This window comes from Peromyscus leucopus, unplaced genomic scaffold, assembly GCF_004664715.2.
Source record: "Peromyscus leucopus breed LL Stock unplaced genomic scaffold, UCI_PerLeu_2.1 scaffold_137, whole genome shotgun sequence".
Lineage (NCBI taxonomy): Eukaryota > Metazoa > Chordata > Mammalia > Rodentia > Cricetidae > Peromyscus > Peromyscus leucopus.
Genome location: NW_023504523.1, coordinates 244,278 through 260,528, shown reverse-complemented (window position 1 = coordinate 260,528; position 16,251 = coordinate 244,278). Strand labels below are relative to the sequence as shown.

The 16,251-nt window shown below is 45.5% G+C and overlaps 1 pseudogene; it reads right to left on the bottom strand.

Annotated features, from left to right (window-relative positions):
- Positions 1 to 16,251, bottom strand: part of LOC114689781 — a 110,623-nt pseudogene that overhangs the window by 80,725 nt on the left and 13,647 nt on the right.

The window sequence follows — 16,251 nt, the reverse complement described above, 5'->3', positions numbered from 1 at the left end:
CTCATATCGAGAATATATATATATATTAAAATACTGGTGTACCTGGCATGGGTGCTCATTATCGTAACCACAGAACTCAGAAGGCAGAGTCAGGAAGACTGCCTTGAGTTTCAGATGTCTGGTTTACATAGTACATTTCAGGCAACCAGAGATACATAGTAAAACCCTGTTTAAAACAAACAAACACACACACACACATGTCTAAAAAGTTGTGTTTTTTTGTTTTAAGCAGGAATCGAACTGTCCATGTGTGTACCTTGTCCATTACATTACTTGACCTTGTGAATACAATTACTTGACCTTGTGAATAGTTCCCAGGCGGGAAGAAGTGTCTGAGAAATGAACTCCAACCAACAGTGTTTTATTCCACTAGTGTGTTATAGAGGGCAGTTCAGTTCTGTACTGGAAGGAAAAGGTAGCTGCAGAACTGCAATCCAAAAGAGAGCATCATTGCATGCCTTTACACAAATCATTTTCAGACCATTTCCCAGAAGTAGAATTACCAAAACTGTTTAAACTATAACATGGGATTACTAGTTACTTCGACATTTAAGAAAACCTTTTCTCTACCACCACAACTTAAGAAAATGTTGTGCTGATCTGATTTCATTTTCCTTAGACTTCTTTTATAAAAAAGAGAGCAGTAGAATGTTGCTGTGGGACAGGCCAGGAAACGTGGTGCAGGGGCTTCCTTCTGAACACCTGTTTGCCTGTACCGTAATAGTTCAGCCACGTGCCAATGATATTTCTAACCAAGTGTCACAAAAGATCATATAGAGCTAGAAAATTCCTGTCCCCTGGTGATGTCACCACAGCAAAGGGTGATGTGACTCTCTCTGTGGAGACGCTGGAGTGGATGAGCCTGCCGAGGCTCGCTGTTTAACAGCGCAGGAGATGGGGTGATGCCCAGTGCACAGTGCTGACCGTAATAATACACAACTACTGGGCTGTGTCATTGTTACGCTTTCTAGCCAGTATTTTAGACTGCACTCTACTCACAGAAGGAAAACTGGTCAACAGCGAGCCAGCCACAGGCAGTCCTCCAGGAGGTGTCCAGGGGAACACACTCCAATCACGAGAGAGGAGACTCCATTGCTCAGAAGCACTGAAGTGGACAAAAAGCAGACAAAGATGACACTCGTGTTCTCTGTTGGTTTATAGCAAGAAAATGCAATGCTGTGAGCATTTTTATAGTGGCTTCTAGCATAGAGACTTGGTGTCTAGCCAGCTCTACCATCTAGGCTGTGTCCACACGCTCTACAATACTCACTCACCAGTAAGATAACCTGATGATATTCCTGAATATATCTAAGTAGTTAAACCCCTCAAGACAGACTTGGAAAATGAAAGGTGTTTTTTTTTTTTTTAAATCCCTCAGAAAAACAAACCCCAGAAATATGTATGCGATGCTTGGTCAGTGTGAATTATCTATATCTACTGTTTCTTGATTTCTTAAGTTACTCAGTATTATTTGACCCTTGTCCACAGGTTAAAAATATTGTCATTGATTCAGCATTATATAAGGCTGTCATTTCACTGAAGATATTTTTCTTTGTTTTTACTTAATGTGCCTTCTTATTTTTGAAACATTTTCTCTATTTAAAAAAAGTCAAGTTTAGTTAACATTTCTTTTGAAAATTTTTATTACTCTCCAGTTTAGGAGATCCTTATTCTAGCAGTTTGATAAATATTCAAATTGACTTTTGTCTCAACTTTATATTTAACTTGATCTTAGCACACAATGGAAGAAAACCTGAGCTTCTTTTCAAATTGCTTTGACTGTACGGACCTAATTTATTGAATGATCTGCCTTTTTCCCACTGGATTTAGAGGCCTTTCTATCCACGTATCTCCTTCTTTTAGAAGGAGAAACAGAAAAGCCACGCCCACGCCCCAGACAGTCATCCCCACCACACCACCACCCACTCAAGGAGGAGGAGGACCCTCCAGGAGCACTCTGTCTTCAGGATCAGCCCGTTTTCTTCTTGACACAGAGGTGGGAAACTGAGGTGAGAACACACATTCTGGCCTCATGAGTTGTGAATTTAAATCCTGATTTGATTTTATAAGCTGTGTTTCTGGTGGAAGTTATTAAACCACTCTGGGCTTTACTTCTCCTGTTTCTAAACTGAAGCTACCATCCCCTCCTCTGCAGAGTCAAGGTGAAGGAAGAATTTGTACAATAATGTCCAGTGTTTTGTTTGATCCCAATGTAAAAAAACAAACTGAGGAAACATATACATAAAATAAAGGGATTAAGTATCTTAAGTTTTTTTATTTTTAAATTATAGATGTTTTAAAGGTGATTTAAACGGGATTTATTAATTTGTTTGGACCGGATCTCACTATTATCTAGACAGGGCCTGGAACTCACTATCTAACCTTGGGCTGGCTTCAAGCTGTCCTTTTGTCTGGGTCTTCTGAGTGCTGTGATTACACTTGTCCCCATCATGCTCATCCTTAAATGCCACTTAGATATTAGACATTACTCCCACAGATCTCACTTGACCTTTGATTTCTAATCTAAAATATATAAGATAATCAATAATAATAATAATAATAATAATAATAATAATACAATCTTCAATATTGTCCTGGTGATATTAAAATGCCACATTTAGGAATCCATAGTAGGGGTGTCTTGAGTAAGTTGAGGGGTCATTTCTAAGAAGAAGGGATCTTGGGGTTCAGTATCTGGCCCAACACCAGCAGCAGCTCCTTTGTACAGCCAAAAGTGGCAACAGGAAGGAGATAAACAGCGGGAGGCCAGACAGGCAGAAGCCCGTGGACTGAACCTATCGTTGGGGACCGTCCTTCTGCTGTAAGGTGTCTGAGGCTCCTGGGAGTCAGGGGGCGTGAGGTAGCTCAGTCTATAAAGGCACCTGCCACTGTTGACCTAGATTCAACCCCTAGACCCCACATGGTAGAAGGAGAGAACAAACTCCTGCAAGTTGCTCTATGACCCGCACATGTCCTGTGGTGCATGTATGTGTGTGCACGTGCACACACATATACACACTAAATAAATGTTTTTAATATTTTTAAGTATATACACACACACACAAACAGTTTAGGGGCTGCTTTTTTTGTTGTTGTTGTTTTTTTTTTTTTTTCCAGTCTATGTGGTCATTCTTATTTATTTCTGCTCTTATTTCCTGAAGGCAACAATGGCTTTTCTTTGCTGGGAAAGTTAGCCTTGAGTCACTCAGTGGGGAAAAAAAAGTCTAACCATGGGAAACAGAAGCTGTCTGAAAGAGGAAATAAATGAGACAAGCACATAACCAACCCAAGAATGCTGTGGAAGGACAAGTTCAAGGCTGTGTAGCACCCTCCTGAACAGTTCAGCGTGTTTCAGCTCTCTGGTTATTCCTTTTTTTTTTTCTTTTTTGTTTTTTGAGACAGGGTTTCTCTGTGTAGCTTTGTGCCTTTCCTGGAACTTGCTTTGTAGATCAGGCTGGCCTTGAACTCACAGAGATCCGCCTGCCTCTGCCTCCAGAGTGCTGGGATTAAAGGCATGCGCCACCACCGCTCTACTGGTTATCCCTTTTTGAGACTGGTCCCAAAATGAGCATTTTTGTAGACCTGGGCTTTGGGTTTTATCTCAAAACACAAACAGCTTGAGTGATGCACCCTGGACACTGGACACGGGCTCACAAATGCTAGGTGAAGGTTATCTATTTAATCATAAAACATGTAAGTGTGATTTACATGATGATAATCTGTATTATGAATGGTAAGAAGTGCCTGGAAATCAGTGTGCGATTGGAGATGCCACAGTGCCTGCAGCAAACGATGCTCAGTGACGGCCAGACCCGGGAAAGTCTGGGCCCATGTCAGCTCATGTGCACACCTGAAAGGGCCTGAAGTGCCAGGCCCTCAGGCTGGAGGGTGCAGGGCTGGTCTCTTGGAGGTCTCCTGCAGAGGAGTTCCATCCTCAGCTACCGCCATGAGGGTGTAGCTCTGGCCTGGAGCATCATCCGGCCTGTCAGCATGTGTGTGTTGCATCTAGGACAGGTGGTCCAGTGTCTTGGCCTCCATTTCCTTCATCCTCAGCTCACACACAGAGTCGGGACGGTGTGGGTCTTTTACAAATGTATACGCGAGCCCTTTGTGACCTTCCCTATGTGTGTGAGTGTGGGGGTGCACAGTGTGTGAGAGACGTGTGGGGGAGAAGACACCTGTGGGTGTCGTTCCTCAGGCTCTGCCCACCTTTTTTCTTTCTTTCTTTTGTAAACCATATGAGGAGGTCAGAGGACCACTTTGAGGAACTAGTTCTCTCCCTCTGGGGCCCAGGGATCCAACTCAGGTGTCTGGGATTTGAGGAGAGAGTCTCTGCCCACCGGAAGCCACGTTCACCCTGTGCCCACCTTTGCTGGAGAGAGGTGACAGCGTTTTGCTGGCCTGAAACTCACCATGTAGGCCAGGCTGGCTGGAGAGCCTGTCACCCAACTGTCTCTACCTCCCCATCCTAGGATCCCAAGAATGCGCCACCACACCTGTATTTTTTATGTGGGTTTTTGGGGGGTCCTTGGCATTTTATTGACTGCATTACCTCCCCAGCCTGCTTCCCTATCTTCATTTTAAATCTAACCAGTTTGTTAATGGAAAATTTTGCACATCTGAGGTAGAGACATCGGAATACCAGAGACACTTATTAAACACCTTCCACCTTTCCTACCCATTCTTGTTTTCCAAGGCTCACAACGTATTTTTCTGAAATTGCTCATTTTAAACACATTCAAAGGACCATTTGGGGCAAAAATCCCAAGCCTTGAGAAAAGACCTCATTTTGTGTGTGTGTGCATGTGTGTGTGTGTCTGTCTGTCTGTGTGTGTCTCGGTGTGTGTGTCGGTGGTCTGTGGGTTTGAACTAGGGCCCAAGAGGCAAATGACACTCTATTGCGTCTCAGTTAAAAGGCCTTCCGAAAATGTGTTTACTGACAATAGATTCTGATGGTAGCACAGTACTTCTGCCCCTAGGAGTACAGAGCTGTGTTATGAAAGAGGAAAAAACAAAACAGGAAGAAGGGAAAGGCACAGTGATGGTAAAGACGGAGCATGGCTTTTGCAGAACACAAGAAGCCTGCAAGGACCTGGACACTCTGGGTCACAGACATGGAGGTTTCTTCAGAAACGACAAGGAAAAGCCCCTGTCTTTCTCTGGCCCCCACTCAGGTAACACACAGTGAAAGGAATCACACTTAGCGGGACCGAGATATAGAGACACGGAAGGACTCGCTGAAGAGAGAGCCGACCAGTGTGTGGAGCAGCATTCTGCCGGCCCAGCTTCGAATCCCACGTGCTCAGCCAGAGCTGGACTGTGGCATCGCCAGGGGAGGCCAGGAGCATGGCCGCCACTCAAGGGGGTGGAGCAGAGCGCGATGCCACTGGACAGAGGGCTCTGGGGACTGGGTGGCAGTCGCAGAGAACAGTCATCAGAGGAGACCTACCCACCTCTGCCAGGTTGTCCCCCGACTTGGAAACAGCGCGGAGAGTCGAGGAGCAGAGTTTCCGCATGGATTCTGCGTAAGCGTTCTTTTAAGATCTGTGTTTTGTGCTAGGGCCTGGAATATGTTAAAAATAGCAGGGCTTTATTAGTAAATGGACAGTTCAGGAAAACGCAGCAGCGCGCTGGGCACAAGCAAGTCTAGAAGCGAAGATCCCCCTGGGCAGGACCCCCTAGGGTGTGTCCATCCGGCTTTCCCCATTGCTCTCCAGCAGGAGCTGGGAGTAACAAATGGGTCCGAGATCCTCCTTGTTAATCTTGTCTCCCAGGTGGGAAGAGGGTTAATAAGGCTGCAGAAGGAAGCCATAGACAACATCAAGTTTAAAACTGGTGATTCACAGGATCTTTTCTTCCTGCCATGCTGATCTGTGGAGCGGACCCCCCAATCCCACCAAACCTAGTGATTCCTAGCCCTCCTGTCCTTGGCAAGATGCCAGCGGACATGGACCCAGTGTGAGTTCATTATCACGCTGCTGCACTGGACCAAAGGCGAATGCTGGTGACTTACTCATTTGGGGGAATAAAATGGTATACTTTTCAAACAATAAACAAGCAACCTTACTTACACATCTTAAATGCTTACAGACCATGGTGCTGGGTGTGAGCCACGAACATAAAACAAATTAACCCAAGACTCTAGTTCCTCCTGGGACTGGCCCCACCTCCTATCTCAACGTCCCTGCCAGGACCCGGCTCACGGGAACAGGAAGCCGTGTACTTCCTTCCCTTGGCACCCCTGTGCATCAGGACTATAGATCTATCTTTAGGAGGGGCAGACTCTCGTCACTGCCTTGTCTACTGCCTGCATCTCCACAAGGACTTCCTTTATTTCCTTTCTTATCATCACTGTTGAATGTATGAAAACATGGTCCTCCCTCTGTAGCCCAGGCTGGCCTCTCCTCCCAGGAGCTGGGATTACAAGGACACCAGGGCCTGGCTCTAGTTTTACTTTTCAGTGGCCACAGAGGACAGAGGTGATTCTAAGAACCCTTGAATCATTTGAGAAAACTCTGAACAAGAACTAGGGTCATGTAACCACATATAACAACCCCTTTGGGGCAACACATCACTGTTATAGTGGCTAGAATCTTAGCAAAGCCTAGAAGTTGTGGTAATATCTATTATATTTATAATATATATATATATATATCAAATTCAAGTACCTGTATATTCATATACCCATTGTAATAGTTCTGTGATTATTCTAAGAAGAAATAGTTTTGAAGAAATAAGTCTTGGGCTAAATCAGAAATCTAAGCCAAAAGGGAAAGAAAGTATCCTGTGTTTTATTTTACTTCTTTCTAAACTGTTAATGTGATGTGCGAGTGCATGCCTTAGAAAAGGTGATGCAAATCTGGTCTGGAAACTGTAGTCCAGTTAAGTGTAGCCAAGTAGATTAGCAAGAAGACTGGACCTCTGTGAGAAGGGGAAGGGAGAGGAGGTCCATGGGAAGGAACTTCAGGGACCCCAACATCAGAGGGACCTTCTAAAAGCATTAAGAGCCACACAGACAGGAACAATGAGAGTGTGTACCAGCAAGAAATAAACCTCAAAGAAAAAGTGGAAGAACAGCTGTGCCAGCTGTTCACCAAGTTCCAAAAGATGTCTCTTTCTCTCCAACCTTAAGAAAGGGATTCGGAAAGCCAGGCATGGTGGTGCACGCCTTTAATCCCAGCACTCGGATGGCAGAGGCAGGTGGATCTCTATGAGTTCAAGGCTAGCCTGAACTACAGAGCGAGTTCCATGATAGCCAGGGCTGTTACACAGAGAAACCCTGTCTTGAAAAAAAAAAAAACCAAAATAAAGAAACAAATAAATAAAATTTAAAGATGGAGACTCTACATATAAAGTGAGCCAATATTATTTATAAAATTTTTCTTTCAAAAATAGCATAATTGGGCACATGACTACAATTTAAACACGTGGGAGGTGGAGGCAGGACCACATGATTCCATGAGGCCTACTGGGCTGATATCCTGTCCTAAAAAAAACAAAACAAAACAAACAAAAGATAGCACAGTTGGAATTGCCACTGAATGAAAGCATCCGAAATATCTCCAGCAAGCCAGCAAGTACTGTCCATCATTAACATTGCGCTGTAACAATCATTAGTTAACAGTACATTGGTAGCATTGTTTTTCTCAGTAGCATGACAAATTGAAACCATGAATGGGTTTTTTTCCCCCCTCCGTACTTATGTTGGTTTCTGGTCACATGATCCTAATAGTCATTCCCACCTGACCCAAAATACAAGTCAGTGGTGCTTCATACAGTAATGCTACATGTGCATGCATTCTTTCTCTTCTTAAAGCAGGAATTCCAAAGCACAAGCAAGGAGCAAAGAGCAAATTCGTTTGCTGTTTCAACGGTCCTCTGGCTTCTTGACAGAGGTCAAGGTTAAAGTGTTAGACACCTTCAGCTGCTCAGGTAACATCAGGACACAGCATATCAACAGAGCCCAGCCATTCCGAGCAACAAACGGAAGCTGAGAAAATAATCATGAGTGACAATGGCCAGCTGGGACTCACCTGAGGCCATGGCAGTGGTCTGCCTGACAATCCCTTCATGACTCATCTCTGTGTCCATGAGAGGAAAAGCTGAAGGTTTTTGTACTATTTATTCAAATAAAATATCACTCACATATTTAGAAGAGCATTAAGTAGGATCAGCACTTTGCAGTGGAGACAGAAAACGTGTAAGTTGGAAATTTCTTGCTGCCGTGTGTTATTTGTTAAGATGATCTAAACTTATGATGCTTCAGAGCCACAAAATCTCCCAAATGTCAGACTTTGTAATCATAACCAACAAATGTCTGCAAGACTCCCAGACAAACATACAGTAAAAGCTTGATAGAAACAGAAAAATTCAGAGAAACTGGAAGAAATCAAACTCAGAGAACTGAACATTCAAGGAAATCCTGGCTACTATGGTTTGGGATTCTTTTGAATGCAAAAGAATCTTTCTGAAGAAAGGCTTGAATATCATTTGGATAATTTGTTTGGTTTTTCTCCCCAAGATTCAACTCAACCATGAAAGTCATCCATTTTCAATGCAGCCATTGGAAATGGAAAGTATTAGTAGTTCACAAGCCCAGCCGCATTTGCAGACATTGATGGAGCAAAGACACACACATCACTTACAGATGACAGAGCGTGCTTCAGCCCGACGACCTGAGCAGAAGGCGGGGAGGAGGCATCCAGCTCCATCAACTGCTTCAGCTTGTTTCTCTCCGTTGATATGCTATTAAAAGCCGACCTTAAAGCGAAGTAAACTATAAAGATAGAATCATTACAAGAAGGAACAAGGAAGAGGCATAATTAAAAACGAAATGCAGAAAACTGTATTTCTTACACAAGACTTTAGCGAGGTATTCTGAGTTCAGTAAATATACATTCTACATCGATTTTTAAAAGCACATTGAATGTGTGGGAGCAAACCCTAACAGAAACTGCAGGGTCCAGTGACAACATGTAGCAACATAGGTTCTTCAGTTTAACCTTCCTAATCCTGTGTAGGATGCTGAGAGCGGGAAAGGCCTCTGTAGGTAGCAAGGGACACACGGGGAGACTGTGGGGCTCAATTTTGCTGTGGACTTAAAACTACTTGGAAAAATATAATCTATTAACATTGACATACACTTGGCAATCCTAAGGCCTGTGCCCGCTAAGGCACTCCATGATTTTATGACTTAGAGGTTTAAGACCACCAGTATTTATGTCCTTAAAGGCTAGAAATGGTTAAGAACAAGGCTTGCTGGCTATAAGGGAAAGATGCTATCACTACATCAGAAAAAATGAGACCATAACTCAACCAGGTGGTCAAAATCCACCACCAGTGAGAGTCGGGCAAACGCTGGTACCTCTGTCTACAGTGCCTTGGAAAAGTCACACTATGCTGGAAGGCCAGTCAGGGATAGGCAATCTTGGATTTAATCCCTGCACTCGGGAGGCAGAGCCAGGCGGATTTCTGTGAGTTCAAGGCCAGCCTGGACAACCAAGTGAGTTCCAGGAAAAGGCGCAAAGCTACACAGAGAAACCCTGTCTTGAAAAACCAAAATAAATAAATAAATAAATAAATAAATAAATAAATAAATAAATAAATAAATAAATAAATAAATAAAAGCTGGCCCGAACTCTTCAAAGACAGTAAGGTGTCAGCTCTATAAAAAATTGCCCCCAACTAAACCGTGCTGAAGAAACAAGACCATGAAACATGACGTAAGCTCAGGGCCAGATCCTGTACCCAATGGGAGAACAACATTGAAAGGCATTTTGTTAGAAGCTGACATCATGAATGGGAGACCAAAGTGTCATTTCCCAGGGACAGGACCTGTGTTAGAAAACTACACTGTGCCCAGGATATAAAGAATAAAGCCTCAAAGAACGGCATAATGACACAGGAATCCTTTTCTCCAAAATTTCAGTGAAATAAAAGTGTGTGTGCAGAGAGAGCTGGGGGGAAATAACTGTAGAAACTAAAAAAAAAGAAAAAAGGACAGTCTGGGCAGAGGGTTTATGGGAGTCTGTAGCATGAAACTTCAAAGTTCTTATTAATAAAATCAAACCTGAGGCCAGTTTTGGGGTGAACACTGGAAGATCAGAGAGATAGAACAAGCCATAGCTAACCTCACTTGGCCAACTTCTCAGCTGATCCTGTTTTCCTCAGACTGGAAGCTTCTGTGTCCTCATCCCAATGGCTCTCAGCTGAACTATGCTGCTCAAAACCTAAAGGCTTAACCAGCCAAATGCTTCTAGTTTCTGGTCCTCACGCCTTATATACCTTTCTGCTTTCTACCACCACTCCCTGGGATTAAAGGTTGGCTTTCTGGGATTAAAGGCGTGTCACCATGCTTGGCCATTTCCAATGTGGCCTTGAACTCACAGAGATCCAGAGGGATTTCTGCCTCTGGAATGCCAGGATTAAAGGTGTGAGTGCCACCATTTTCTAGCCTCTGTATCTAGTGGCTGTTCTGTTCTCTGACCCCAGATAAGTTTATTAGGGTGCACAATATTTTGGGGAACACAATACCACCACAGGAGTCCTTTGTTCTACACTTGCAGCTTTTCTGTTAAGGTCAAAATGATTCAAAATGAGGCGCCGCCCCATTTGTTCCGAGTTTCTTCTGACTGCACTAGAGTCCCCCCACCTCTGATTTTGGCGTTCGGCCTCTCTGCTCACTTTGGGGAGCTTTGGGGTTCAGTGGGAACCTAGAACCAGTCATCGCTTCAATTCCCAAACTGGCGCTTTCAAAAAGCTGGGAGCTGTGGGGATGCCTCCGTGGGTAAAGTGCTCTCTGTGCAGGCACAAGGGTCTGAGTTCGAGTCCCCAGGACTCACGGAGAGCCGGGCACAGCACTGGGCTCTGCAATCCCAGCGCTGCAGCAGTGAGGTGGGGTGGGAACAGGAGTGTCCCCAAAGCTCAGCTGCAGGGGCATGCCCAGCAGGGGGCAGCAAGGAGACCCGCTCTCCAACAGCAGAAGTGAGGACTGACACCAGGGGTACACACACACACACACACACACACACACACACACACACACACACAGAGAGAGAGAGAGAGACAGACAGACAGACAGAGAGACAGAGACAGAGAGAGAGAGAGAGAGAGAGACAGAGACAGAGACAGAGACAGAGACAGGAACAGCTTTGACAAAATATCTTTTAGGCTCTGATCACACAGGCTCTAAGTAACTTCCTAAGGATAAGGGAATGGTGACCTAAAGAACTGATCACCAAGACCACACTAGATATTATCTTTCCATTTTCTTCCATTACAGTTTGTCACAGGAGGGCAAGAAGGAAGGGACTGAGGCAGGCTTCTCCAGTGACCTGGTATTTTATTAAATTTCACAGGCTTGCATTTCCAGAGGTATTGTTATCCAAGAATGGCCTATTCAATAACAGAAACCAAATACTCACTGCTGACTTGCTTCCCTCATTTATCAGCAAGAAGGAAGATTGTCCAGCCTGTCCATTGTCTCTATATGCTGTTGCTGGCCATCCAGGGCACTTAGTGATAGATAGATCCAAGAATCCTCATAACATCCTAATGCAAACAAGCAATTTGTTCTCTCTCTCTCTCTCTCTTTCTCTCTCTCTCTCTCTCTCTCTCTCTCTCTCTCTCTCTCTCTCTCTCTCTCTCTCACACACACACACACACACACACACACAGGAACTTACAAGCTATGGTGATGCTTCTATGGCCAGAAGGGAGGGACCCATTATCATTCTATGACCTTGGGAAAGTATCTGATGTGCCTGAACCCTAATGGAGATACTTTATAGGCTGTAATAAGGATTAAGTAAGACAATGCAGGCTAAGTCCTTAACCTAATGCACAAATGCGCTACATAATGGATGTTACCGAAAGGATGACAGTCACCATGACGAAAGAGATGCGTGAGGGGGAAAGTGATGCCTGCATTCTCTTGACATCTGCGCAGTAGGAGTGCGCAATACTTAGCTCTCATCAGGAGGATGACTATAAATAAATGCACATACGGGAGAGAGTATATGAATGAGGACTGGCCAGAGCTCGCTGAGCCCAAGAGCGGCAGCCTTGGGTGGAGGGCAACAGGCCGCACAGGGACCTCACTGCATTTTATGCCCGGTTAGACATCTCCCCTCCGCTCCCCAGGATACCCACAGCTGTCCCAGTGGGTCCCTGGGGGTTCTTCCTTCCCATGGACACAATTTATTCCTCCAAATACCACGAGCACGCACCTGGCTGGCTCTGCCTTTCAGATGCCCTGCAGCCAGGAGAGACTCTCCACCAGACTAGACGATTCCTGGTTATGCTTTTTAAAGGACAGAAGGGGCACTATCTGTTTCAGAGCGCACAGCTGGGGAGGCCAACCACAGAGCTCACTAACAGAGTGCTCGGCCAGCAAGAGCCAAGGGCTCTGCAGTTGCCAGCTCCCTTATCTTCAGGAGAAGGAATGTCTACCTAAGACCACAGCGGGCATGAACAAAGAGAAGCCCATACAGTCATATTTCACTGTCAGATATGAAAACTCTTCCTCAATCACCTGAAAAGAGGATGAGAAAACCAGGTCCCCTAAATTCATATATGATAACTAAGTGTGTGTGTGTGTGTGTGTGTGTGTGTGTGTGTGTGTGTGTGTGTGTGTGTGTGTGTTGAAACTGGGTCTCACTATGTCACCCAAGGTGACCTCAAGTGTGTGTTCCTCCTGCCTCAGGCTCCCAAATGTTAGGATTACCAGAGTGTTCTACCACACTTGATTGAATTTCTCAAATGGCCTTAGACCCACCCAGAGGATATTGAAGTGGTCACTCTTGGCCAACTCAGGATTCCTCACTCCCAGCAGTGACTAGATGCTGCTCCCAGGAGACGGCAATTACATTGTTACAGACTGCGCTGCCAGTCAACTTGACATGAGCCAGAGCTATTTGAAAGGAGGAAACCTCAACAGAGGAAATGCCTCCGTAAGATCTGGCTATAGGGCATTTTCTTAATTAGTGATTGAGGGGAGAGGGCCCAGCCCATTGTGGGTAGGGCCACCCCTGGGCTGGTGGTCCTGGGTTCTATAAGAAAGCAGGCTGAGTAAGTCATGTGGAGCAAGTCAGTAAGCAGCACTCCTACATGGTCTCTGAATTAGCTCCTGCCTCCTGGTTCCTGCCCTGCATGAGTTCCTGTCCTGCCTTCCTTCAGTGATGGACAGTGCTGTGGACTGTGGAAGTGTAAGCCAAAGACATCCTTTCCCCCTCAACTCCCTTTTTGGTCATGGTGTTTTATTGCAGCAATAGAAGCCATAACTAAGACAGTGACATTGGCTCACAAAGGTTAGAGGCATTTCCTGTGTCAGGAGTGTCTTCTTACTTATTTCTAATGTCATCCAAAATTTTTATTGGAGACTAAAAACCTTTAAAAAAAATAAATAAGTGTATTGTACCTTCAGATATGTTATCATAAAACAAAGAAGTCTGAGATGCACAGAGCTACAGAGAACCTCAAAAGTCATCCAAGGCACCCACCCCAGAGGATGGCCCACCCTCTCCAGGCAGCACCCCCTTGCCAGATGATCTTTAACCCCTGCTGCTCCAGCCCCACCTGCCTCCTGCGGCAGTCACAGTGCTCGGCGACCTGCTACAGCTATGCGAGCTGGCCTGGGTCTCCTCACACTGTCCCCACGGCTGCTGGTCTCCTCGGGGAAGCCAACCATCAGAAGGCAGTCTCAGAACCTGCTTTGAAATCTCACTGTCCTGCCCTCGGCCTCGCTGGACGGGGACAGTGGGACACGGGTTGGGCTCTCTTGGGGAGAGAGAGATTCAGGATCTTGCCTGGTTGGTCTCACGCCAAAAGTCTTCCTGCCTTCTCCTCCCAAGCCCTGGGCTTACAGGTAAGCACTGCCATCCATACCTGGCCCCCGGAAGCTTTTGGCTGTCAGCAGCCTTCAGCTGCAGCTGCAGAATGGACACTGTAGGTTTTACCCAGTTGACTCTTGGCCCTCCCTCGCCCCTTGCTTCAGGCTCCCATGACTGCATCCGGTTGGAGAACCTCTGAGACTGGGAAGCCATGCATGGATCCTGAGCTGGAGCTCTCCTTCTGCCCGTACTCCCTCCTTAGCAGTTTCTTAACTTCAGGAGAGGCCACAGTTATCAACAGCACCAGCAACTGTGTGGTACAGAGGGAAGAAAGGGTGTCGTAAGGGAAATTCAGTCCCCGGTGCTCAGCTATGGTTTAGGCTTTGCAGGAATCAGTTTCCAAACCGAAATGGACTGAATATGTGGGAAATGCTGGCATCTCACCGGGCTTTAAGGAAACAGTGAGAAAGCACATGAGAACACAAGACCCAATACAGTAGGATTCCATTTCTCCTTCCTTCCCTTCACTTTTGCGTGTGTGTGTGTGTGTGTGTGTGTGTGTGTGTGTGTGTGTGTGTCGTGAGAGAGACAGACAGTCAGAGAGTACATGCATGCTCAAGGAAGCATCCTTTTATGCCTTGGACTTTTTTTTTTTGGGGGGGGGGTGCAAGGGCAGCATCTCTCAATGGACCTGGAGTCTAAGGTTTTGTTTTGTCCGCTGGGGACTTTCCCACTAGGTTGGAAGCTGGCGGGTCCAGAGAGCCTCCTGTCTCTGCCTGCGTCTGTGCTGGGGTTACTTGAGACCACACCCAGGGTTTGTATGGTGCTGGGATCTGAACGTGGTCCTTGCGCTCTGCAGCCAGTGCTCTTCATCACTGGGCCATCTCTCTTCATCACTGGGCCATCATCTCTCTTCATCACTGGGCCATCTCTCTTCATCACTGGGCCATCATCTCTCTTCATCACTGGGCCATCTCTCCAGCCCTTCTTTCTTTTGAATGGAAGCCACGTGAATTAACCTTCAGAAGACTAACATTCCTATCTGGATGTTAGGTGATCTGGGATGATTTGGTGATCTTTAATCTGTCTCTTTTAGGTTTCAACTCTTCCATGGTGCCCATAGCTGTAAAATATGTTCTAACTGGTATTCCATCTGAACTGATTTAGATACACTGGTGAATTGTGCTAAATGACCCTACTCTTTGCTGAGCATGTACATGAACCCAACTGCTCAACACACATACAGTGAACTCTAGTTGTGAACAATGCATGGACCGCCCTTCCCTCAGGCTATGAAAATCTCTGGTATCGCTGCTACAGATGCGGCTTTTCCTTCAAGGTTTCCGCAGCTCAAAACAGTTCAGAAAGTGACCCTTCAATTCCAATTGAACTCTAGAAAACACTCCAGGCACAAAGGAATACAGAGGTGGACTTTGTTCTCATCTGAGTTTTCACATCTCTAACTGAGGATTTCATCAATAGGACGTCAGGACGTCTGTTTCTCTTCCATGCCAGAAAGTAGATGTCTCCTTCTGTGGTGGTTCGAATGGCTCATATAGCTGAAAGTCTGGTCCCCATTGGTGGACTGTTAGGAAAGATTAGGAGGTGTGGCCTTGTTGGAGGGGGTGTGGCCTGTCCCTGGGGGTGGCCAAGTACTGCTCTCTGCTGGGGGATAGTGGAAAAGATGTTAAGCTCTCAGCTACTGCTCCAGTGCCATGCCTGCCTGTCTGCTGACATGCTCCCCCCCAGATGGCCATGGGTCATTGGGGAATTTCACAAATAACACTGACAATCAACGCTTAACAAAACTCACAGGTTTCCTCGCTGCAGGTCTTTTTTGGAGATGTCCCTACCTACAGTTCCACGTGTAAAACCCAAACCAGCCAGTCAGCAGCATTTTCCAGGTGTTTTTAATCACAAAATTTGTTTTGATTTTTACCCATCCTGTGAATTAAGAATCCCATAAAATACATTTTGGGAAACGTAAAAGCTAATGTATGCAACAAAAATTGTGACTTTAAGAGTCAGTGTATTCCATCCCACTTGCCTATATGTGTGTTGACATACACAAAGCCAGAAATATGAACCATGGGGAGTTCAATGCATGTCTAAAAATGAATGTACAGAGGAACTCTTACAGCTGGGCTGGGTCTCTGCTGCCTCTCCTACGATCTACAAAAGCATAATTCAGATGTTTTGTGCCACGTTCAATGGTCCACAGGTTATATGACATGAATTCTCAACTTTAATCCAGCTGCATCAAAACAACAGTCAGGAGAGTCCTGCTACAGCCACAGGACAACAGGCAAGGTCTGTAACAAAACAAGACCCTCGCAGGGAGAAAGGCATGGCTGAGTCTGAATACACAGATGTGTGAAAGGACACAGGGTTCTAGGGCTCAGGGCAAATCTGTGCACGGTCT